Source organism: Rhinolophus sinicus, linkage group LG14 (assembly GCF_036562045.2).
Source record: "Rhinolophus sinicus isolate RSC01 linkage group LG14, ASM3656204v1, whole genome shotgun sequence".
NCBI classification, from domain to species: Eukaryota; Metazoa; Chordata; class Mammalia; order Chiroptera; family Rhinolophidae; genus Rhinolophus; species Rhinolophus sinicus.
Genome location: NC_133763.1, coordinates 27,159,724 through 27,181,850, shown reverse-complemented (window position 1 = coordinate 27,181,850; position 22,127 = coordinate 27,159,724). Strand labels below are relative to the sequence as shown.

The 22,127-nt window shown below is 39.5% G+C and overlaps 1 long non-coding RNA gene across 3 annotated transcripts in view; it reads right to left on the bottom strand.

The window, feature by feature from the left end:
• Nucleotides 1–2,605: 2,605 nt before the first annotated feature.
• LOC141568554 (uncharacterized) overlaps nucleotides 2,606–22,127 on the bottom strand; it is a 58,451-nt gene continuing 38,929 nt past the window's right edge. For 2 of the 3 annotated variants that reach the window (XR_012491704.1, XR_012491702.1), the window contains 3 exons: nucleotides 16,644–16,776; nucleotides 15,020–15,092; nucleotides 2,606–5,702 (listed from right to left, as the gene is read on the bottom strand). This is a non-coding gene — a long non-coding RNA (uncharacterized LOC141568554). Of the gene's footprint in view, nucleotides 5,703–7,512; nucleotides 7,840–15,019; nucleotides 15,093–16,643; nucleotides 16,777–22,127 lie in introns of all 3 variants that reach the window. The other variant, XR_012491703.1, reaches the window with a different exon arrangement.

Here is a 22,127-nt window from a genome sequence, read left to right as displayed (position 1 = left end):
TAGAGGTTGTGTGTGTAATTTCCACAAATGGGCACATGGGATGTGCACAAAGCATTCATGTTTATTTCATTAGCAGGTGGTAAAATCATGTTTTATTTAAGGAGCATGTTTCCTCTGAGCAAATTCAAACAACCTTGGAATTTATTGTTGAGACTACTCTTATGATAAGTATTACTATCCTTTCCCTTTTAATAAAAAACAAACTGAAGCAACACAAATGCATTGAGTTACTTAATATTTAACCTTCTACAGACCAGTGAACTAAAGGAAAACTTGAACTCCTGGTTCTTCTGAGGCAGGTGCTAGTTTGGTTGGAATGAATGGAAGCCCTCAGGATGTACTGAGTCTTCCTACCAGAGTCGAGACTTCCTCTGTCCAGCTGGGATGGCTACACAAAGGAGGTGACCACCAAGCGTGCCCTCTGCACTCAGATGGACTCCATCCTCGCTCTGTAACCTGTTACCAGGGGCATGCTGCGTATTTCTCCCACTTCGAGCCTCATTCTTTCTGTTCACTGTGAGAAATCAATAGGACCTGCTGCATAGGGTTACTGTAAGGGTTTTGTGAAGTGACGCTCCTGAGTGCTTAGCAGAGTGACTGGTATACAGTGTAGCATTTGGTACCACTCACCCCTTCCCAGCACCAGGATCACTTGTCAAATGAGAAATAAATAAGGCACATTATAGTCTGAGCTGGCACCCTAACTTTTCCTACTGCAGAAGCCCATCACATTCTTCCTTAGTCTCTCATCCCTGTTCTGAAACAGCAGGACCCCAGTTGCATTAAAGAAGCAGAGAGATAAGTGACACTGCTTGCCTTGTGAAACCTGAGACCTCACTTGCAATATCCTAAGAGGGAGCGTTTCCTTCAAGTTTATGGCCAAATCCCAGGTCTGACATTGAGCATCTATTTTTCTGTCTTTCCAACTAGAACTCCTGATCGGCCGGGGGTGGGAAGATGTCTTATTTATTTCCAATGGCATACGGTAGGTATGCAGTAAATGTTAGTTGGACAAATGAATTATCATGTAATCACTCTTTGGTCCTGTGAAACCTTGTGAAATGTAAAAACATCAGAAGAATTATACCTATTGCATTAATTCCTCTAAGGCAGGGATCACCAAACTTTTCCTCTAAAGGGCCAGATAGTAAATATTTAGCATTAGCAGGCTATACTCTGTCACAACCATTCAACTCTGCCGTTGTAGTGCATAAGTAGCCATAGACACAAGGTATGACAATGAAGTTTGCAAACTTGTGGCAACAATGTTGCTAACCTTTTTTGGTATCAGATAGATTATTATGAATTTGTACCAACTGAACAAACAGTTAACCAAGTTTACTATTTGTAAGTACTGAGAAGGCCTGCATGAAAAAGTTGAAAACCACCTGAACTTTTCGCCAAGAATTCATGGCTCTTGCATCACGACAATGCACCAGCTCACAAGGCACTGTCTGTGAGGGAGTTTTTAGATAGTAAACAAATAGCTGTATTGGAACACCCTCCCTACTCACTTAGTCTGGCCCCCAATAACTTCTTTCTTTACCCGAAGATAAAGGAAATATTGAAAGGAAGACATTTTGCTGACATTCAGGACATCGAGGTTAATATGACGATAGCTCTGATGACCATTCCAGAAAAAGAGTTCCAACATTGCTTTGAAGGGCGGACTAGGTACTGGCATTGGTGCATAGCTTCCCAAGGGGAGTACTTCAAAGGTAACTGCAGTGATATTCAGCAATGAGGTATGTAGCACTTTTTGTAGGATGAGTTTGCGAACTTAATTGTCAGACCTCTTACACATAAACACATGAGCATGGATGTGTTCCAATACAACTCAATTTGCAAAAACAGGTGGTCGCTGTAGTTTCCTACTCTTGCTTTAAGGGTTAGCATAGATCTCACACTTTAAATTCAGTGCACTAGCAAATTTTCATAATGCATGTTTTCCAAACATAAAGCCTTCACACAACTATTCCTACCCTGGTGGCAGGCTCAGCATATCATTCGTTTGTTTGTTCATTCGTTCATTCCATGATATTGGATTCTACTATGGTGAAACATTTTTCTAGGTGCAAAAAAAGAAACAGCTCCAGAAACATAACTTTATTTTCATAATTGTTCCTGAGATCCTTGTCGACAGAAGCATGTTGCTCATTATTTTACTCTGGTTGTCTCCTCTGGCTTCTGTATATTTCTTGAATGGCATCATCTATATCTCATCTCAGTTTGGCATGACCTCAATAATTCCTCTAACTGCAGCTCTGTCTCTTTGTTTTTGCAACATGCTATCGGTTTTCTTGGACAATGCCCCTGTAAGATTGGCACTAGAGACAGGAATGGGATCTTGTACCCCTTCACTGCCCCTTTGGGTTGACACTCCAGTCTGAGCTCATGAGAAGCTGGCCACTAAAGCTGTTGGTGTATTCCTAGTTTCTTCTAAAAAAGTGTGTGTGTGTGTGTGTGTGTGTGTGTGTGTGATTTTTAAAAATATATATAACTAAAATATTAAAAGAAAAACCTTTATTTAAACAAGTTAAATCTTGAGATATATACAATCATTATGTATTTATGCAAAAATATAATTTAAGTGGACAAACTTGGGCAATACTTCTTTTTTTTTTTATTAAATTTATTGGGGTGACAATTGTCAGCAAAATTACATAGATTTCAGGTGTACAATTCTTCTTGATTCACAGTGACACTGGATTGGGCATATCTAAACCATTTTTAAATACTAACATTTTTGGTAAATCACCTTTTGGTACTTATCACCAAAGAAATTTCTTTCTTTTTTTTAATTAAAGTTTATTGGGGTGACAATTGTTAGTAAAGTTACATAGGTTTCTTAATTGGAGTTATTTCTTTCTATAAACACAAAATATCCCATATTGTCTCCTTAGAAAAAAATATTTACACAAACATATCTTCTTTACATAAGCTAGAATTTTCGTACACACAGAGAAACTAATAAGACACAACCAGCTTTTTAGAAAAAAATACTTCACAAAAACTTTTCAGAATAAAAGTTCATGAACTTGCCTTTGTGTGCTTACACAAACTTTACACCATGTGCTTCGTGTGTGTGTATGTATACATATTTTTTCTTATCAACCATCCTGTTATATATATTGCACACAATTTATATATAATAATAAAAAATACATTACTCTTTGTCAGAAATTCCATCTGATTCTCAAAGAATGTGTTTGTTGTTTTGCTGAAATCTTGTATCTGTAGCCAATCTAGCATTGCAGCAGATGTACAAAAGTGACTTTGACATGACTATGGGTTTATGTTTTCATAATTATATTAGCCAGTAAAGTGAAAATGAAACAATGAAGATGGATGTTGGAACTTCACTTGTTCTTCAATGATGCGAGTGACTTCTTTGCTAAATTGTATAATAGGTTTTGAAAACTGGAAGAATAGTTCCTCAATTTGTTGTGCTATTTCACAATGTAACAGCTGTATACACAACACACTTTTAAGTTTCATCTGTATTATAAGCATTTACTTCATTGTTTTCTTAAGCCTGGGCAGTCAACAAAACAATAAATCAAGCCCTGATTTACTGTTGACATTTGCTGATTTCTGTGGTATAAATTCCCACCTCATGCTATCAATGAGATACGATTAGGCACTGAATTAGGGCTAGATTCACATTAGCCCACCATTACATAGTACTTCCACCACACCAGTATGATAGATGTAAAAGTCTATAAGAACATAGGACACAGTAAAATGGAGTAAAACATATAGTAAGTGATAATTTTTGAGTTCTTATTAATTTTTCCTTTACTGTAATATATTAAATTGTAAGTTTGTATAATTTAGTATTTCACAATGTTAAAGTTGAACAATTTCTGAAAATTTAACAAGTGTTTTTTTGTGAACTACTATAAAATTCCTGAAAAATTAAAAGTGTTTCTTTTAAGCCACTGTAAGGTTGTTCCAGCACACAACTGTTCTTGGCAAAACATATTTTTCACTGGTATTATTAATTACCCAGTTGAGTTTGGCAAATGGCTCAACAATTAAAATTAAGTGTTAAGTATGGTTTTAGAAAAGCCTTTTAAGAAGTCATAATGTTTTACTTATAAAACATTGACAGTGACTCCTAACAAGATCAGTTGCTTGATTTCCTTTCATGGAATTACATTTGGAACTCATAATGTATGCGGTGAATTTTATTGAAATATATCAAAATAGGCATATATGTTACAATTATAAGTCAATTAATTGACCTAGTTATTAATAGTAGACATTGTGAATTGTATATTGACAGGCAGTGTCGAATTACACAGAACACAGATTGTAAATTCCGTGGTATGGGGACTGGGCCTAAATTCTTGTACAATAATGTGCATTATTCTTGGAAATTTGTATCTAAAATTTTTATAGTCTATCATTATAATAATGTGTCATCCAGATTTAAACCACTTAACACAGGTAAGACCAATCATGGGTCAATATATAAAGAATGTGGATTCGAGTATCGATTATTGAGTAAATACCAAAGTCAATAGGTAAACATAAACGTGAAGAAAATAAAGAAAATGTTATCTTAATGTGAAATCTTTGAGTCTCTAGATTACTTTTAAAACTTTCTAGGGGATTCTCCAATTATTCAAGTGAAATGAACACAAATAATTCTTTCAATATCCACTTCCTTTGTTCTGCTCCCTTATAAAATATTTGCTATTTAATTGTGAATTAGGATGACTGTGTCTGTGTGCAAAAGTCCCAGTGTGTGGCCTGCTGGATGGCTTTCCAGAAAGAGGAAGTAAAGACTGAATAAATAAGTAGCGTACAAAAGAGATGAACCCCAATAGCTATTGCTGGAGGATACACAAAGGGGAACTCCGTTTCTGGGGCAGACACTTCCCCACACACCTGATCAGGCCTTTCACAGACTCCTTCTGGGATCAAGTGAGGAGATGCGGGGGCCATGAAAGCTGTCAGTACACTGAGGAGCACCCCATTAGCCTGTGCACGGAGCCGGGGCTGGGGTGCATGGCTGCTCGCAGCAACCTGGCCACATCAGGTACCTGCGCGAGTGTCCTCTGCAGTCAGATTTAAATATTTACCTTACATTTTTAAAGCAAATATAAGTATTTTTCTCCCTAACTTAAATCACTTTTTTCCTAGGTGACCTACTTATATTTATAATATTGGATTTAATCTTTACCAGTAGGGTGGAATGCACTGCTCAGGTTTTCTCTGGGCTGGTTGGCCTGTTAAGAAGAGCTGGGACCCCAGTAGTTGTAGTCCAACAGAATTCTCTTTGAACGTGAATAAGCAGGAATAACAGCTTTGTAGTTGAGGTGCTGTCATTCATACTTTATGATCCCATGCCTCAAAGACACAGGTAGACAATATGTACAATAAACACAATTAATGAATTCATGGGGAGACTGGGCCCATCCCACCTTGGCATTGTTAAACCTGCAGCTTCAAACAGTGTGAAAAGCTTGATTGCTCAGTTCCCATGCTATAAGCGCAGTTCCCAGATTTACTCTACCATAGTGAATCCTGTAGTATCCTTTAATCTCTGTATATACAGAGATTACATATTCCAATTATTGTAATAGGAGGTGTGACACGGAATCTGTTGTAAGAATAGGGTCTAGTTTCAGAACAAGTGACTCCTGGAGAACAATCCTGATTGCTGACTTCTTCACACTCCCCTCCCCACCAGCCTGAAACAAAACACACCACAAAAGCAAAATAATTACACAAATATTGACAGTGGGGACACATGCAGGGTCACTGCAACCTTGCAGTATCCACAGGGCAGTTGCCACATATCAACAAATTTCATTCAATGACTGTGGTTTTTTAATGGGACTAATAAAAAGGATGTTTGATTATTTAAATTTGGGCCAAACATAGAATTAATAAGCCTTTTTATGGAAAACAACATAAACATATGGAAACAGTAGATAAGGGAATGAAAACATGTCAGAGGAAGTGCTTTTAAGAAATGATATACTAATATTATTAATGACAATACAAATAATATCTAACACTATATACTGTTCTAAGTACATACCATACTAATGTAAATTACTCATTTATTCCTCAAAACAACCCTGAAAAGTCAATACCTTCTTCCTCAAGTCAGAGACCTGAGCGTCTGTAACCATAGGGAAGATGTGCTCTCGTGTGATGTGGCACAGAGAGTCTTGGAGACATGGCATCCGACAGCCTCACTTGCCTTCCACATGTAACAGAGTAATGAGGGCCCATGCACCTTAGACATGTAGGAAGAGGAGTGAGGAGGAAAGGGCCTTCCAGAGAGAGCAGTATGAGCAAAAGCTTCAAGTTCTGCAAGACTGCAGAGGGAATGCGGGGAGCTGTCACTCCATATGCTTATCTTTTTTTTAATTGTATAACAAATACCTTGAGATTTACTCTCTTAGCAAAATTTTGAATGTACAGTACAGTATTGTTAACTATGAGCACGGTGTTGTACAGTGGGTCTCTAGAACTTAGGCATCTTGTATAACTGAAACTTTATACCCACTGGACAAAAATCTCCCCATCTCCTCTCCTCACAACACCTGGCAGCCATCTTTCTACTTTCTGCTTCTATAAGTTTGACTACTTTAGACACCTCATATAAGTGGAATCATGCAGTATTTGTCTCTTTGAGTCTGGCTTATTTCACTTAGCATAATGTTCTCAAGGTTCATCCATGTTGTCATGTATGGCAGAATCTTCTTTTTACAGGTTTACTAATGTTCCACTGTGTGTGTGTGTGTGTATACACATATATGTGTGTACACATATATATGTACATACACACACACACACACACACACACACACACCAGGGGTGCCAAAAAATGTATACAAGTGGACACTTTGGTCAACGTTGCTCAAACAGTAAGTAGTTTGCTGTGATCAGAAGTATCTGGACGCTGATGGTAACCACTTTGAGGACCTCTTGTAATTGCAAAAGTCAAATGTGGCTTGTATTCATCTTTTGTTATTGGCATATATTAAGTATTACAATTTTAATACAGTTTTCCTTTCTTAAAATATGTATACATTTTTTGTACCCTCTGTATATATATCACAACTTCTCTGTCTGTTGATGGTTATTCCCAGAATTAAAACTGAATTACCATATGATCCAGCAATCCCACTCATAGGTATTTACACAAAAGAACTAATATCAGGATCATTGCATCTTGCAGAAGAATAAAATGCATAAGGCAAAATGCCTCCCTTAGCTTATCTGGCCTTAGATTCCTTTCATTTATTATTCTTTTTCTTGTCCTTGGAAACCTGATTTTCACAGAAATGAAAAAGTTATTCTCTTGCTTTTGAATCTGTCAAATAGAAGTAATATTCCATTTAACAGCTCCAAAAGAAAATTGACATATTTGATATTGAAACATTGCTTAGACTTTATTATCTGGAGATTTTTTTCTTGCAGCACCTCTTCCTAAGTTCTTGATTATATGAATCCCCCCCAGTGCTTTGACTAGGAACTGGAACAGACCTTATAGAGGGTTCGCTTTGGTATAGAAATCTTTGGGACTCTTGAGAGGAGCAGAGAAATTCTCATGCTATGATCCTCCATGGAGCAGAAGCCACGGAGATGTGAGAAGTCATCCTAATGAGAAAATTGGGTTCGTGCATGCTCTGAAAATTAGACATTGTAATTTGGCCCAGCAGTGGGGAGTGGGGTGGGTGCTCTCCTGGGTCACAGAGGAGGCTCAGATGGCTTTGGGTCTTCCGTAGGTGCCACTAGGAAGCAAGTTCACTCTGTGACTTCTTGGATCTCAGGGTTCGTGGTGATCAGAGCTGCCCATTAACCTGGGAAGAACTGAATGAATACAAAATTGAGAAACATTATCGTACACTGTAAAAGGCTCTTGTTAAAGAGCTACTGGAGAGAAGTCATTGTATGAGATCTCAGCTCCCTGCTTGCATATTACGTCAGAGATGTCTCCACACCCCCCTTTCTTTTATCTCCATATATTGGGGGTGGGGTGGTAATGGACCCTGTGATCCATAGAGTGTGGGGAGTGAAAACCAGGGCTAGGGATGGAGATGGGGGTTGCACCTCCAGACTGGCACTGGGATTAGACCCTGTGGCTCAGGGACAGGGTGGTGGTGAGATAGGGTGGGGTGGGCCAGAACATGCCTGGGTCCTGATGGTGGTTGTGGGGGCCGGGTGTGGGTGGCAGCTGCCCCTGGCCTCTCCAAAGAGTTGTGTGTCTGGGTCTGTGATTACTGGAGACAACTAACAACAGGCTTAGACTCACTTGTGTACTTAGCTCTGATGGTAATGACAGTGTTTCCGAATGTGCAGAGCTCCGTTCTCAGGAAGCAGAGCTCCACAGGAGCAGGTGAACAGGTGCGTGGGACTGTGCTTCCTTGTGACCCAGGGTGCATGTGGCTGCTCTCAGGTTCCATTTCAAAGTTCTAAATAACAACTAACACTTGCCATCAGACACCTCTCTTAAGATGTATAAAACAAAATTAAAACCAAGTCCTAAATACCTTATATTTATTTGTCTCTGAGAGAATCTTTGGGTTTATTTACGATTTGGGTAACTCATAAGAAAAGCAGCATAAAATGTAAAGTAATAATGTGTTAATGTCCTATAAAAACAAATGTATTCAATACAATTTATTAAAAATATGATTATACACAAATATCTTTGTACTTGGAAATCATATTTTAGTTAGCTTTTAGCCAGTTGTTTGGCATTCCAGTATAACACAGAATCTAAGTGGCTCACAGTAAACATTTGAGGCCTTTGGTAGTTGGAATCGGATGTTCTAACTCCAGACTCTTGTAAGAGCCAAGTGTCCTTTATCAGAAATGACAGGCAAAATGACCTATGACAGTTTGAGACTACAAAATTGAATTGCATAATGCAGTGCCTTTTTTCCCTGAAATACTGCCTTTTTATGCCAAAATTTAGATCACTCGAGCTCTCTAATGAGCTTTTAACGAAGGGGTGCACAGATACAACATATTTCAGTATAACTGCTTTTATTTAATCTTATTTATTTTATGTTGTGTACTTATAACATAATTTTGAAAAGGAGGTTTATAGGCCTCACAGAAGCCAAAGTGGTTCATGCACAAAGACAGGCTTAGCGCCCCTGGCCATGGAGCTCTCCATAATTGACACCAAGCACCTTGACCTTCCCTTAGGTCACTGCCTCTTCTCAGCCTTCACTTCCTTCCCCCTCAGGGAACTTCAGTCCTGACATTTGGCCTCACAGAGGAGCATATGCTCCCCTACTTCAACTCACCCTGAATTTGGCCTCTTTCCATGAAAACTGACAATGGAAAATGTTCCTTTCTGTCAAGGGAATTTCATGTTCTGCACAGAAGCATGGGTTGGTCTTCGGTCCTAATGAGCAGTTGTATGATTATGTGGGTCACACTCTTGGAGGCTGAGCAACCTTCAAGAATAGCACTGGTTGGGCCTCCACACACAGCTTGGGTGGGCTGTGTCAGATGATACAGCATATTTTTCCATTTCTCTTCACTGAGGTCTCAAAAATATCTGGAGCCCAATCTTACCCTTTGTTGTATTGTGCCTGAGGAAGCTAAAGCTGCCCTGTTTTTGGTTTAGTATTTTTTATGTGGAAAGTGAAGAGACAAATATAGAAGACAGTATTTGTTCAGAAGATATGTTTCAGGGAAATGAAGTATTAATTTACATATCTTCTGGTAATAGTGATTTGAGCTTTTTTTTTTTTTTTTTGCATCAACCCCCCTAAAGATAATGGCATATTCTTATGCACAGCCCTGCACCTGTGTTCCTGGCTATACTATGGGGCATAGACCTTGACTGGGCTGTGAGAAGGATGACACTTTGCTAGGAGGTGTTCAAATGCAGAGCCAAGACTCATCTAGTTCCATTAGTCTATCTTCTACCTGTATATCCAGACCTGAGGCCACTGTTTTATGGAGAAGTTTGTGCAGAATTTGGAGGTGCTGGTCCGGTCACAGCAAGCTGTCGGTCAGAGCTCTTCTGTGCTATTTATTTGCTGAATTACCCTAGATTCATTACTTGACTCCAGTTTCCTTATCTGTAAAATGGGGGTAATAACATAATCTCCCTTTGGTTTTTCTAAGTCCTACCCTCATCAGCTAGCTGTGAAGCCTGGGAACCAGCTGGATCCTGCTTTCCTGACTACAAGACGAGGCTTTGATCTATATGGTCTCTACTGTCATTACTCATCCTGATCTTCCGGGATGGCACTTAGTATTTCTTGGTGTTCTAGTATTCTTTTAGTATTAAAATATGGATTTAATGCTATTTCAAGATCCTTTTCAGGTGTGCAAAATTCTTTCTGTTCTTAGAAAAGGGCTATGATTGACCTTCCTCTGCTTCAGTTGATACAAGCCAGCCAATGTGCTATTACTTCTCACTTAATATTTTGACTGTTAACTAAAATTTTTAAGTGTGTGTGCTTATTTTTTTTAATTGGTATACTTTCAGAGCCCTCTTGAGTTCTGTAGGCCTTTCTAAAGTTCATGTTCTTCTTCCTGAGCTTAGAAGCAAATTCTTTGACTTTATTCTTACCTAGATTTTCTTTTGCATCTTCGTAGGGTAAAAAAGCACAATGCATCGAATCTGAGAAATCCCTCACCAATAGGATTTTTAAACATGTTGCTGTGGAAGGGGTATCCTGAAGAATCTTAGCACTTTTCACCTCCTCCTTCCTTTTCACCTTTCACCTCCTGTGATGGCAGATCTTGGTTTTATTAAAACAGAGCCTGTGCTAGCAGGTATGAAGTGTGGTTTCCCTCACTATGGGAGATTTTTCTTTTGGTCATTTTTCTTTTTTTAGACTGAGAGCTATTCACACTGCAATTTTTGGGGAGATAGACTTTCTATGATTTGGTAGATATGAGAAGGCAGAAGGAAATGTCATTGAAGAACAAAGTGGCAGAAATCTTTGTCAAGAGTATTTCCTTAAAGTTCTCTCGTTTCTTTCCACATCTCTTGTTTACAGCAGGTTGCTCATTAAAGAGACAAGGGTGTGTGTATGCGTGTGTGTGTGTGTGTGTGTGTGTGTGTGTGTCTTCACACTTGTGCACATACACACACAGAAAACAAAAAAAAAATAAGGACGTGAGGGACCCCACTTCCAGGAAATCTCCTTGCTATGGTTGATGCAGACAAAAAAACAATCCCTGATTGTCTCTGAACTTAAAATTTTTCAGTTTACAGAAATCTAAATATTCAGCAGTTTGGTGATAATAATGATGCAGTCACTTTTTTTTTGGTAATTATTTAAACTTTTTAAAGCCCTTTGTGTTTTCCCAGTTGTTACTCAGGCAGGGAAAAATGCAGGCAGGCTGGTGCTTGCTTCTAAGTACTCAAGTTTGAGCAATAGTATACCACACAAATTCAACTAGAGTTATATATATATATATATATTTATATTTATATTTATATATATATAATATTATATATATATAATATTATATATATTATATTGGTATACTTTCAGAGCCCTCTTGAGTTCTGTAGGCCTTTCTGAAGTTCATGTTCTTCTTCCTGAACTTAGATGCAAATTCTTTGACTTCATTCTTACCTAGATTTATATATATATGTAATATATATGTAATATATAATATATTTATGTATATGTAATATATATTATATATATATATATATATATATATATATATATATATATATACACATAATGGTAGTGGTGGTAAGAAGTTGGACAGGTTTCTGGGTACTAGGTTTGAAATGAGTTTCTGACACAGGTTCTGTGTCTTGATAGGAGCTGCTTGTCTATGTGAAAACAGCCAGCAGGACACAGGGCTCCAGGCAGTCCAGATCACTCTTCTAACCAGGTCCAGCTGCTGCCTCATCTACCCGAGAGCTGTGGGAGGAAGGGCTTGTTACTGCCACACTGACCCCCTTCTTCCTCCAGATGTCTCAAGTCAACTTTGGGCTCTAATTTCCTAGGACATGTTGTGGGATGCTCCTGGCAGGAGCTGCTGTTGCTTTTGAAGTGTCCTTGTGGCTGGGCTGGTGGGCAAAGGGCCAAGAGATGGTATCTTTACAACATCTGCTATCATCTCTGCTGTGTGGGAACTAATGGCTGCATTTGAATAATTAGGCCTTTGCACCGTAGCATAACAGAAGTATGCATTGCTCCATTAAAACAAACATAATTATTGTAGTGCACATATTCAAAGCCCCTTTCATCTCTTTAGAACCTGCAGCATTTGGGAAGGTCTGAATGCAAAGTGTTTGCTCAAGTCCCATGGAATCAGGTCCCCTCTGGATGAAGGTCTCTCCTGGGTGGAGAGAGTATGTCAGGGAAGTTGGCCTTTGTATCTTCCTCTATCTTCCATGACACCGAACCTCTGTTTTAGCATTCATCTGCTCTTCTATTTGGTTGCATGTGAATTTTGCTTATCATAAGCTGCTGGATCTCTCTGAGCCAGCACTGTGATCTTGTCCAGTCATTTCTCTCATGCAGGCTTTAGAACTAAAGTCTCCTGACCTCTCTGTGCTTCAATTTATTCATCCATTAAGCATCACATCTGCCCCATTCACTTCCAAGATGGTTGTAAAGATCAAATAAAGTCATGGATATAAAAGTGATTTTGCAAAATATTAAACTGCCACACAAATAATAAAATTCCTGCAGTTACCTGGGTTGGGTATGGATACTACTTAATCAGCCTTGACAAATGACTCAGTATGTGGCTCTTCAATAAAGATTTATGGGAAGTGGGTTTTGTTTTCATATTGGCCAGAATAGCTAAAGAATGATAGTCTTATTTACTATAAACTCTGGTCTTTAACTTCCTGGGAGATCTTTCCTTTAGATCAGTGATCAGTGTGCTTTTTCCATCGATCAAATAATCAATATTTATGGAACACCTATAACATGCCCGTTGATGGTGAAATATGAATCTGTAGGGGGGGCAATGGTAAATGCAAGTCTCTCAAGTCCCTTAAATCCAAAACTATGCCAAATTGGTGACAAAGACAAAGATGGCATCAGGAATTCAAAGGATGGAGAAGGGAATTCTTGTATACCGCTCTCATTTTCAATTTTTGTAGTTTATTGACGAATCTAGGATGGGGTATATGCCACAGGAGTAGAATTTGATGTACACCTTCAAGGATGAATAGATTCAGCTGACAGGGGAAATATGGATGGACTCATAGGATAATTAATTGAGAGTACTGATGTGAATCGTATTTCAGTATTTGCCCTAAGATACCCAACCACCTATTGCTTTCCTATGTGGCTGTGCACCCCACAGTACATGAGAGGAACATTTGTATTGACTGTCATTTGTAAGAAAACCCAAGATTAACATGAAACTTCAAGGAGCTGATGGTTGTACTGCCTTGTGGATGAAAGGGGAGGTAAAATTCTTCACATAGATCAGCTCCTCAATGCAGAAGTGTTTTGTCCTCCCATTTGGAATTTTAAGCCAGTAGAGAAGACCCAAGTCGGTTTTCTTTAAATCTTACCAATAATCATGAGAAACTCTAACTTTTCCAAGGATCCAGACAACTTTCTATCCTCTTCAAATCCTTCAACTTTACAGATCCTGCCCAGGCTGCCCATAGAATCTTCACAAAAGGTGAGAAACTAACAGTCACTTATTGACATGGGATTGAAGATGAATAAGATATATTTTGTTCCCTGAGGAGCTCATCTGTTGAAGAATATAAAGATACAGTAACAGGAAATTGTACTGTAAAGGGCTGCGTACAGCAATAGGCTGACAGGAGAGTGTGCTATCTTCTTACTAAGGGCCACCAGAGAGAGTTTCTTGAAAGAGACAAGGCCAGAAGCAAGACTGTTGCATGAGTAGGAATTATTCAGATGAAAAAAAGAGCAGGGAACGGTAGGAAGAGGGAAGAAAGTAAAATTAATGTCAGTTGATGATTTGGGACAAACTGTAGGGATTAAACTAGTGGAGGTATTTATGATATGAAAGATACAGTGAAATGAGACTGGGATTCAAGAGGCAGAAATTTGGGTGATTGTGTTCAAAGTTGAAAATAATTGAGGTGAAGATTTTGGAAGGAAATGTGTTCCAGTGATGGCCAGATCTGTGGTATGGCATGCTTGCTGAGAGGGTCAGGTACTGTGAAACTGATATAGGATGAATTGCCTAAACAAACATTTGTCATTTGTGAGGGTAGAAGATCTTAATTCTGGGAATGTTTGGGAAATTTTAAGAGTCCTCTAGAATCCATGAGTTTCATCTGAGAACACTCTTCATACATCTGTCACTTTAATGGGGAAATTATTATATGTCAGACAAGGCACTGAAATGAATTATAGTCCCTGCACAATGAAATCAAAATTGATAAATGAGTGCAATGCTATATGATGCTGTGAGAGGTCTGGACAATGGGTTGGCCAGACTTCTTGGCATAGACTGGGAAGGTTTAAGATGGAGGTGAAATTTAATGTGAGTAAGAGTTTGTCAGGCAGGAAAATGTGGGTGGAAGGCTGTTTCTGAAAGAGGTGTGGACGTGTGAGAGGACTTGGGCAGTTTATGTATGTGAGTATAAGGGCAAAAGTGACTGGAGGGAACTCCAGAACTCCTTTGTCTTATTCTAGTATGTGCTGAGAACCTGGGCAACCTTTCAGAAGCACTAAAATTGTCATAACTTCTCCTAATAATATAGCAGATACTTGCTAGGAAAAGATTTTTCTCGTCAGTGTAAATTTTACCACATAATCTTATCCTGTTGACCTGCACATTCCCTGTTTTTAAAAGTGAAGATTTTGTGGCTATCTATGAGTTTTGAAACCCTGACATTAAAACTTTACCCACGGCCTGAAGATATATAAGATCCTCACCCTAGTGGAATTCTTCAGTGGCCTATCCATGAAGGGGCACATCTTAGGTATCAAAATAATGTATAACAATTTAATTGTGAAGCTTCACAACAATGTTAGTTTCTCAATAGACTGCTATAGTTTGTTCTAATGTTATCAATAGAATAATCTTTAAGTGAAACCAAACTTACCATACATGTCAATTGGAGTCTATTTACTTTTCTTCCATTCTTCGAAGGTATATTCCATGTAATAAACTTACATCTGTAGAATTCAAGTAGATGCATTGAATCAGCTGTTACTCTTCCATAAGCAAAGAAATACTTAATCCCGGTAACTTTTCCAGGTATTCGAATGTCCCTAGTTTACTCCTTTTTGTTCTCCAATGAGCCATTTTCAATTTTGTTTGGTAACCAAAATGAACAGGATATTACTGAAGCCCATGAAATGAATAGAATAAAACATTGACTCCTGTACTTGATTTCACAGGGTAAGTCATAGGTCATCAGGGCTGCCTTGGACTTGGGAGAGCTAATTCAGCCTCTCACTTTATATTGTCGAATACTTAATGCTGTCACAACTTTCTCAAAACAACATTACCTTAAGCACACAAATTTTCTGAGCTCCAGCACAAAAAGGTTTTCCATTAAGGCCTTGGGATTCAGTAATTCACTCATTCAGCAAATATTTATTAAGTGTCTATTATGTGCAAGGCCAGGGAAGACATCAGTGAATAAAAGTGGAAAGCTCTTATGCATTCATGGATTTGCATTCTGGTAGAAGGGAAAAAAATTAAACACGTTGAAAATTTAAAAAAAAAAAAAGAGTGACAGCAGGGTGATGTGAGACTGACAACCACATTATGTGGGAGCATGGCTGAACCTCTTTCTGTGGATATCCATCATAAGCCCCATCTTCCCTTTAGTAGTATTGAGATAGCTTAACAGAATAAACTGCAATGGTGGTGTTGAATTCACATTCATCTTCTATAGTTTTGGTAGCTTCACTTAGTGTTATGTCTCCCATTTTCTTACAGAATAATTGATATAAATATTAAATATTGTTTGAGATTGAAACCTTTTGGAGAAAGTAGAGGGTTATATTAAAATGTGTGTTAGAACCAGGGGTCCCAGTCTAAGTTTTCAATGTCACATAAATATAATAAGAGAGAAGTGACCCCCCACCCCTCCAGAGGGACTAAGAGGTCCTTTAGCAAAGAACCACTGAGTGTGGACAGTATGTATGAAACCATGTTGGTTCCCCGACTGAGCTAAGAGAATTGGGGCAGCATTTGGAAATTCTGGGGCTTTCAAACACTGAGTTGGGATGCTTAGTAGTCACTGCCCAAGGATGGCTGAGGTGGAAGGAGAAAACTGCCCAGAATGGAGGGCAGGAGGGCAGTGCTGAGTTGGAGCCAACAAACTCCCGGTGTCCACCATGGTCTCTGGAGAGAAGAGAGTCCTCCCAGGGATCCAGGGGCTGCATGGGGCTAGCAGGGTGAGTCCACACCCTCACCACTGCCATTGCACAGTCTCACCTCCTCCAACTGCACCTCACTTCTGGAGTAGTCTGCGTGTGCCATCAAAGCCCTGGAACTGGAGACTCCACCAAACCACTCCCTCTCATCCCCTCCCACTGCAAACCATAATCTTGTAGGCAGACAATGAAGATAGGACAACTATTCAGAAAAACATGTGGCTTTGGAGTCTCAGGACATGTCCCAACTGCACCTGCAGGTTTTCTTTTCCTGGGGCCGACGGGCACTGGCTGCGCTGCACCTGCCGCAGGCCAGCTCGTTGCCTTTCAGTCACATACCTTGTGCTGGGTGTGCAGGCCCCGGCCTGCTCCACATCCTGCTCTGCCTGTGATGATATCTCCTCCAGTCCACTCACTTCTCAACAGGCTCTGCAAAGTGAGGCTGTGGCTCTTCTATCTGCCATTTGAGTTTCTGTAATAATATGTCCATGAAAAGAGAAACAAGCCCCACTCTCTTCTTTTTCCTCCCTGCTACAGTCCACGGTGAGACCTTGCTTTCCTTTATTCAATCTGTTGCTTGGCAATTCCTTTCCTCATTGTCCTCATTATAGTCTTTTAAGAAGCAAACTGATCTGATATATATATAGTGTAAACTTGGACATCAATCATTTATGGAAAAAGGAATTATTTAGGATTAAAAGGCTCTTCTGAAGGAATGGCTAGTTCTTTACTAACACAAGCAATACATAAACTTTTTGTAAAACCAAATGCTATTTGCTGCTCTACCTGGAACATTTTAGTATTTTTTTTGAGCTCTAAGAGACATCTACAGGAGTGGGTTTGTTGTGAAAGACAAAAAGAGATACACTAAGAAATAAGTAGTATATAATTCACAAGCAGTGAGCATGGATGGAAGGAGCAGGGAATATCTATTAATGCACATATGGTCCCTCTCCTTTGAGTTCTATTAACTATTTTAGTAATCAGCAAGGATTTGACTTGATGGTTTTCAATCATATTGCCACTGTAATTTGTTACTCGGTGCTGGAACAATGAGAAAATTTTGCTATTAACGATTAAGCACATGCCACTAACTTTTCTGACCAAAACAGTGATTGAAATACTCAAAATATTCTCCAATAACAGGAGTTTAAAATCATGTTTCCTGTTTTACTGAAATTTTTCAGTTAGGCTTTTATATTTCATTCAAACTCCATTTTGTGTAGGACTGGAAGGAGACTGTCCCCTGAATGAAAGATTGGCAGTGGCAATTGTCAGTGGATGTTGGAGACGCAGGGAGAGGACACTGTCAAAGCACGCTTCAGGTGAAGGGGGGGATGAAGAGCCCATATTTTACCCATTTATTCAAATATCCTTTCGTCTGAAAACCTGTCGCCTGGGGACCTCTGTGTGTGTGTGGCTGGGCCACATAATAGGGGCAGTGTAGGCTGACCAGGCAAGAGGAGGTGAAAAAAAAACAAGAGTATGTGTGTCTTAGGGGGAGGGATATTTTCTTTAGGGATTAAATCCAGGCATAAATACAGAGCAAGCCACCAATTACTGAGGATGAGGGCTGCAATGTTCAGCACCAAAGGATGTCAGCAATTATGTGACGAAATAATGACATGCCAAGGGGATTTCTGGCATGTCTTCAGCACTTTCCATGTTGCTCTTGATTTTTTTGGTGCCATGTGAATGCACGTGTGAATGAAAGCAACTAGGGACACTTCATCTTTTTGATGTACATATTGGGGTAAAACCTCTTTTAAATATTAGATTTACTGGCATAACAGTCCCATTCCTTCAAAGTCTAAGCCCATGATGTCCTCAGCTATCCAGGACTGCTGTTTTTTTAGGCTGTCTTCACATATTCCAATGAGGAAAATGATGTATTCTACTGCTAGACTCACAGTCTATCAAGATATTCATTCTTATGTTTGTCTGTTTTTTTTTAATTAAAGTTTATTGGGGTGACAATTGTTAGTAAAGATACATAGATTTTAGGTGTATAATTCTGTATTACATCATCTATAAATCACATGTGTGTTCACCACTCAGAGTCAGTTCTCCTTCCATCATCATATAATTGATCCCCTATACTCTCATCTACCATCCCTCTCCCCCCTTACTCTCTGGTAACCAATAAACTATTGTCTGTGTCTATGAGTTTTCTTTCTTCCTTTGTTTTCTTGTTCTTTTGTTGTTTTCAGTTTAATATACCACATATCAGTGAAATCATATTGTTCTCGACTTTTTCTGTCTGAATTATTTCGTTTAGCATTATAATCTCAAGGTCCATCAATGTTGTTGTAAAGAGCACTGTTTCATCTTTTTCTATGGCAGAATAGTATTCCATTGTGTATATATACCACTTCTTCTTTGTCCAATCATCTATGGAAGGACACTTTGGTTGTGTCAATGTCTTGGCCACCATAAATAAAGCTGCAATGAACATCAGAGCACATATATCTTTACGGATAAATGTTTTCAGATTTTTTGGGTAGATACCCAAGAGAGGGATTGCTGGGTCATATGGTAATTCTATTTTTAATTTTTTGAGGAATCTCCACACTGCCTTCCATAGTGACTACACCAATCTGCATTCCCACCAATAGTGTATGAGGGTTCCTTTTTCTCCACAGTCTCTCCAACACGTTATTATTTGTCTTGTTGATGATAGCCATTCTAAGTGGTGTGAGGTGATATCTCATTGTGGTTTTTATTTGCATTTCTCTGATGATTAGTGATGTGGAGAATTTTTTCATATGTCTATTTGCCATCTATCTGTATGTCTTCTTTGTAAAAATGTCTATTCAGATCCTTTGCCCATTTTTCAATTAGATTGTTTTTTGTTGTTGAGTTGTATGAGTTCCTTGTATATTTTGGATATTAGCCCATTATTGAAGGTGCTGTTTGCAAAAATCTTCTCCCATTCAGTTGGCTGTCTCTTTATTTTGTCGATGGTTTCTTTTGCTGTGCAGAAGCTTTTTACTTTGAGATAGTCCCATTCACTTATTTAAGCTTTTACTTCCTAGCCTTTGAGGTCAAATTCATAAAATTCTCTTTGAACTCAAGGTCCAAAGGTTAGTACCTATATTTTCTTCATTGCTGTTTATTGTTTCAGGTCTTATGTATAGGTCTTTGATTTATTTTGAATTAATTTTGGTACACACTGACAGGGAGCAGTCTCATTTCATTATTTTGCATATGGCTTTCCAATTCTCCCAGCACCATTTTATTAAAGAGGCTGTCTTTTCTCCATTGTGTGTTTTTGGTTTTGTTGAAAATTATCTGTCCATGTTCATGTGAGTCTATTTCTGGTTTCTCAATTCTATTCCATGGATCTGTGTATCTGTTTTTTATGCCAATACCAGCTCTTTTGGTTATTGTTGCCCAGTAGTACAAGCTGAAGTAAGGGAGTGTGATACCTCGAGCATTGTTCTTTATTCTTAGGATTGCTTTGGCTATTTGGGGTCTTTTGTGGTTCCATACAAATCTGATGAATTTTTGTTCTATTTCTTTAAAAAATGCCATTGGTATTTTGATATGGATTGCATTATGAGACCAACATTACCCTGATACCAAAAGCGGGTAAGGATAACACACAAAAAAGAAAATCACAGATCAATATCTCTAATGAATACAGATGCAAAAATCCTAAATGAAATTCTACCGAATTAAATGCAACAATTCATTACAAAGATTATACATCATGACCAAATGGGGTTCATCTCACATGCACAAGGATGGTTCAACATACAAAAATCGATAAACGTGATACACTATATAAACAAAATAAAGGACAAAAACCATATGATTGTATCAATAGATGCAGGAAAAGCATTTGACAGCATACAAAATCCATTTATGATTAAAACACATAATTAAATGGGTATAGAAGGAAAATAACATAATAAAGGCCATATATGACAAAACCTCAGCTAATATAATAATTAACGGTGAAAAACTGAAGCCCTTTGCTCTATGTTCAGGAACATGACAGGGCTGTTCCCTATTACCTCTGCTTTTCAACATAGTATTGGAAGTTCTAGCCAGAGACATCAGGCAAGAGGAAAGGAATAAAAGGTATCGAGATAAAATATCAAAGGGGGTGATGTCATAGGAATGGCGGCAGCGGGACGGACTTTTTTAGTTCTCCTCCGGATCTTATCACAAACAGGACATCTATAACCCATCAAAGGACTCTTTCCTCATCACACAGAAGAGCTAAGAAACTTGTGCGAGGATTACTTGAAGGTGGGTAAATTGGTCAAACAGGGGAAGAGGGAAGGGAGCGGAGTGGAAACACAGCCACATCTGTGGCTGTGGAGATGCGGCCGCAACTGCGGCTGGGGAAATGCGGCTGGCATCCGCAGCTGCAGAGATGCAAGGGATCCCAAGACAGAACAGAGAACACAAAAGCCAGGAGGAGGGCTCTTTCCCTGCATCCCACAGCTGATCACTCCTGCCAAGGGGGCAGCATATCCAGTATTTGAGGCAAAAACCTCAGCTGAGACCTCCAGCTGGGCCCTAGGTTGGACAAACAACACAAACTCCATACCTGGGCCCCTCCCCCCACACTCCCAATCCTATCCGTGCCCTTCCAGAGACTTAAACTGGCCCTTGAACTGAGGAGTAGTGTCAGATTACAGAGGAGCTGTAGTGCTCAGGCTCTGGGAAGACCAGTGTGCAGCTCTGACCCAGGGAAAAGGCTGGGAAGAGTGTGATTTTTGCTGGGCTAGGAGAGAAGAGACTCCTCCACCCCCAGCCACCACCTTTTCTGGCCTGTGGGAAGAGTGTGACACGGCTGGACTGAGAGAGAGAAGACCCTTCCATCCCCAGCCCCCACCCTTTCTGGCCTGCCTAGGGTAGGGCAATTACAACTGCAGAGACACTTCCAGGGAACAGCAATAGGTGGCAGATGCAGCTCTGGGCTTTCAGCAGCTCAGAAATCTCCCCCCCGCCCCCCCTCCCCCCCACACACACACAAGGAAGAAGTGCCCTAAGACTCAGGAGAACTGGGCACAAGGCTGGTGGTGCTACTCTCAGTGTGCTATGAGCAGGCAAGAGCAGAAGCTGCACTGACTTTGTAGAAACTATCATCCAGACCCCTCAGCCCCACTCATCTAAACCTGCAGTCCCAAGGTCACTCTGGGCACCAGGTGACCGGCTCTGCCTTCACAATACACAGAGGACTCTTTGGTACAGCAGAGGACAACCTGGAGATTACTTGATGGGATTAAGCCAAGACTGGTGCTGCTTTTATTGTTTTGTTTTGTTTTTATATCTTTGATATCTTTGCCTGTGTTGAGTGTAGGTTATCAGTTGTTTTTCCATGTGAATGCATTTGGCTTTTTCTTTGTTGTTGTTGTTGTTGTTGTGCTTTGTGATTTGCTTTGTTCTGAAATTGCCCTACACAAGGCCCAGCTTAAGAGGCACAAGATTCAACACACCCAGAGGCCAACCCCAGACCAAACCAGAGTACTACTGGGTGTGACCTACAAGTGACACACCCAGAGGGAATTCTCTACAGGCACAAGAGCCCATAGAGGCCAAACCTCATTAAAGTGGTCAACCCTCACGCAGCAGAACACCCTGCTGTGGGCAGAGCCAGGTCTCACAGCTAGTCAGCCTAGGAGTTAACCCCACCTACTCACAAGCAAAAAGCAATTAAAGATCTTTTTTAACAGGACAATATACACAACACAAGAGTCAGCTTTGGAGCACATGCAGAGGAGAAGAACGAAGTAGAGCAAGTCAAATATAAAGGACACATACTACATAAGATAACCCACCAAGAACTAAGAACCCTAGGTTCTACCC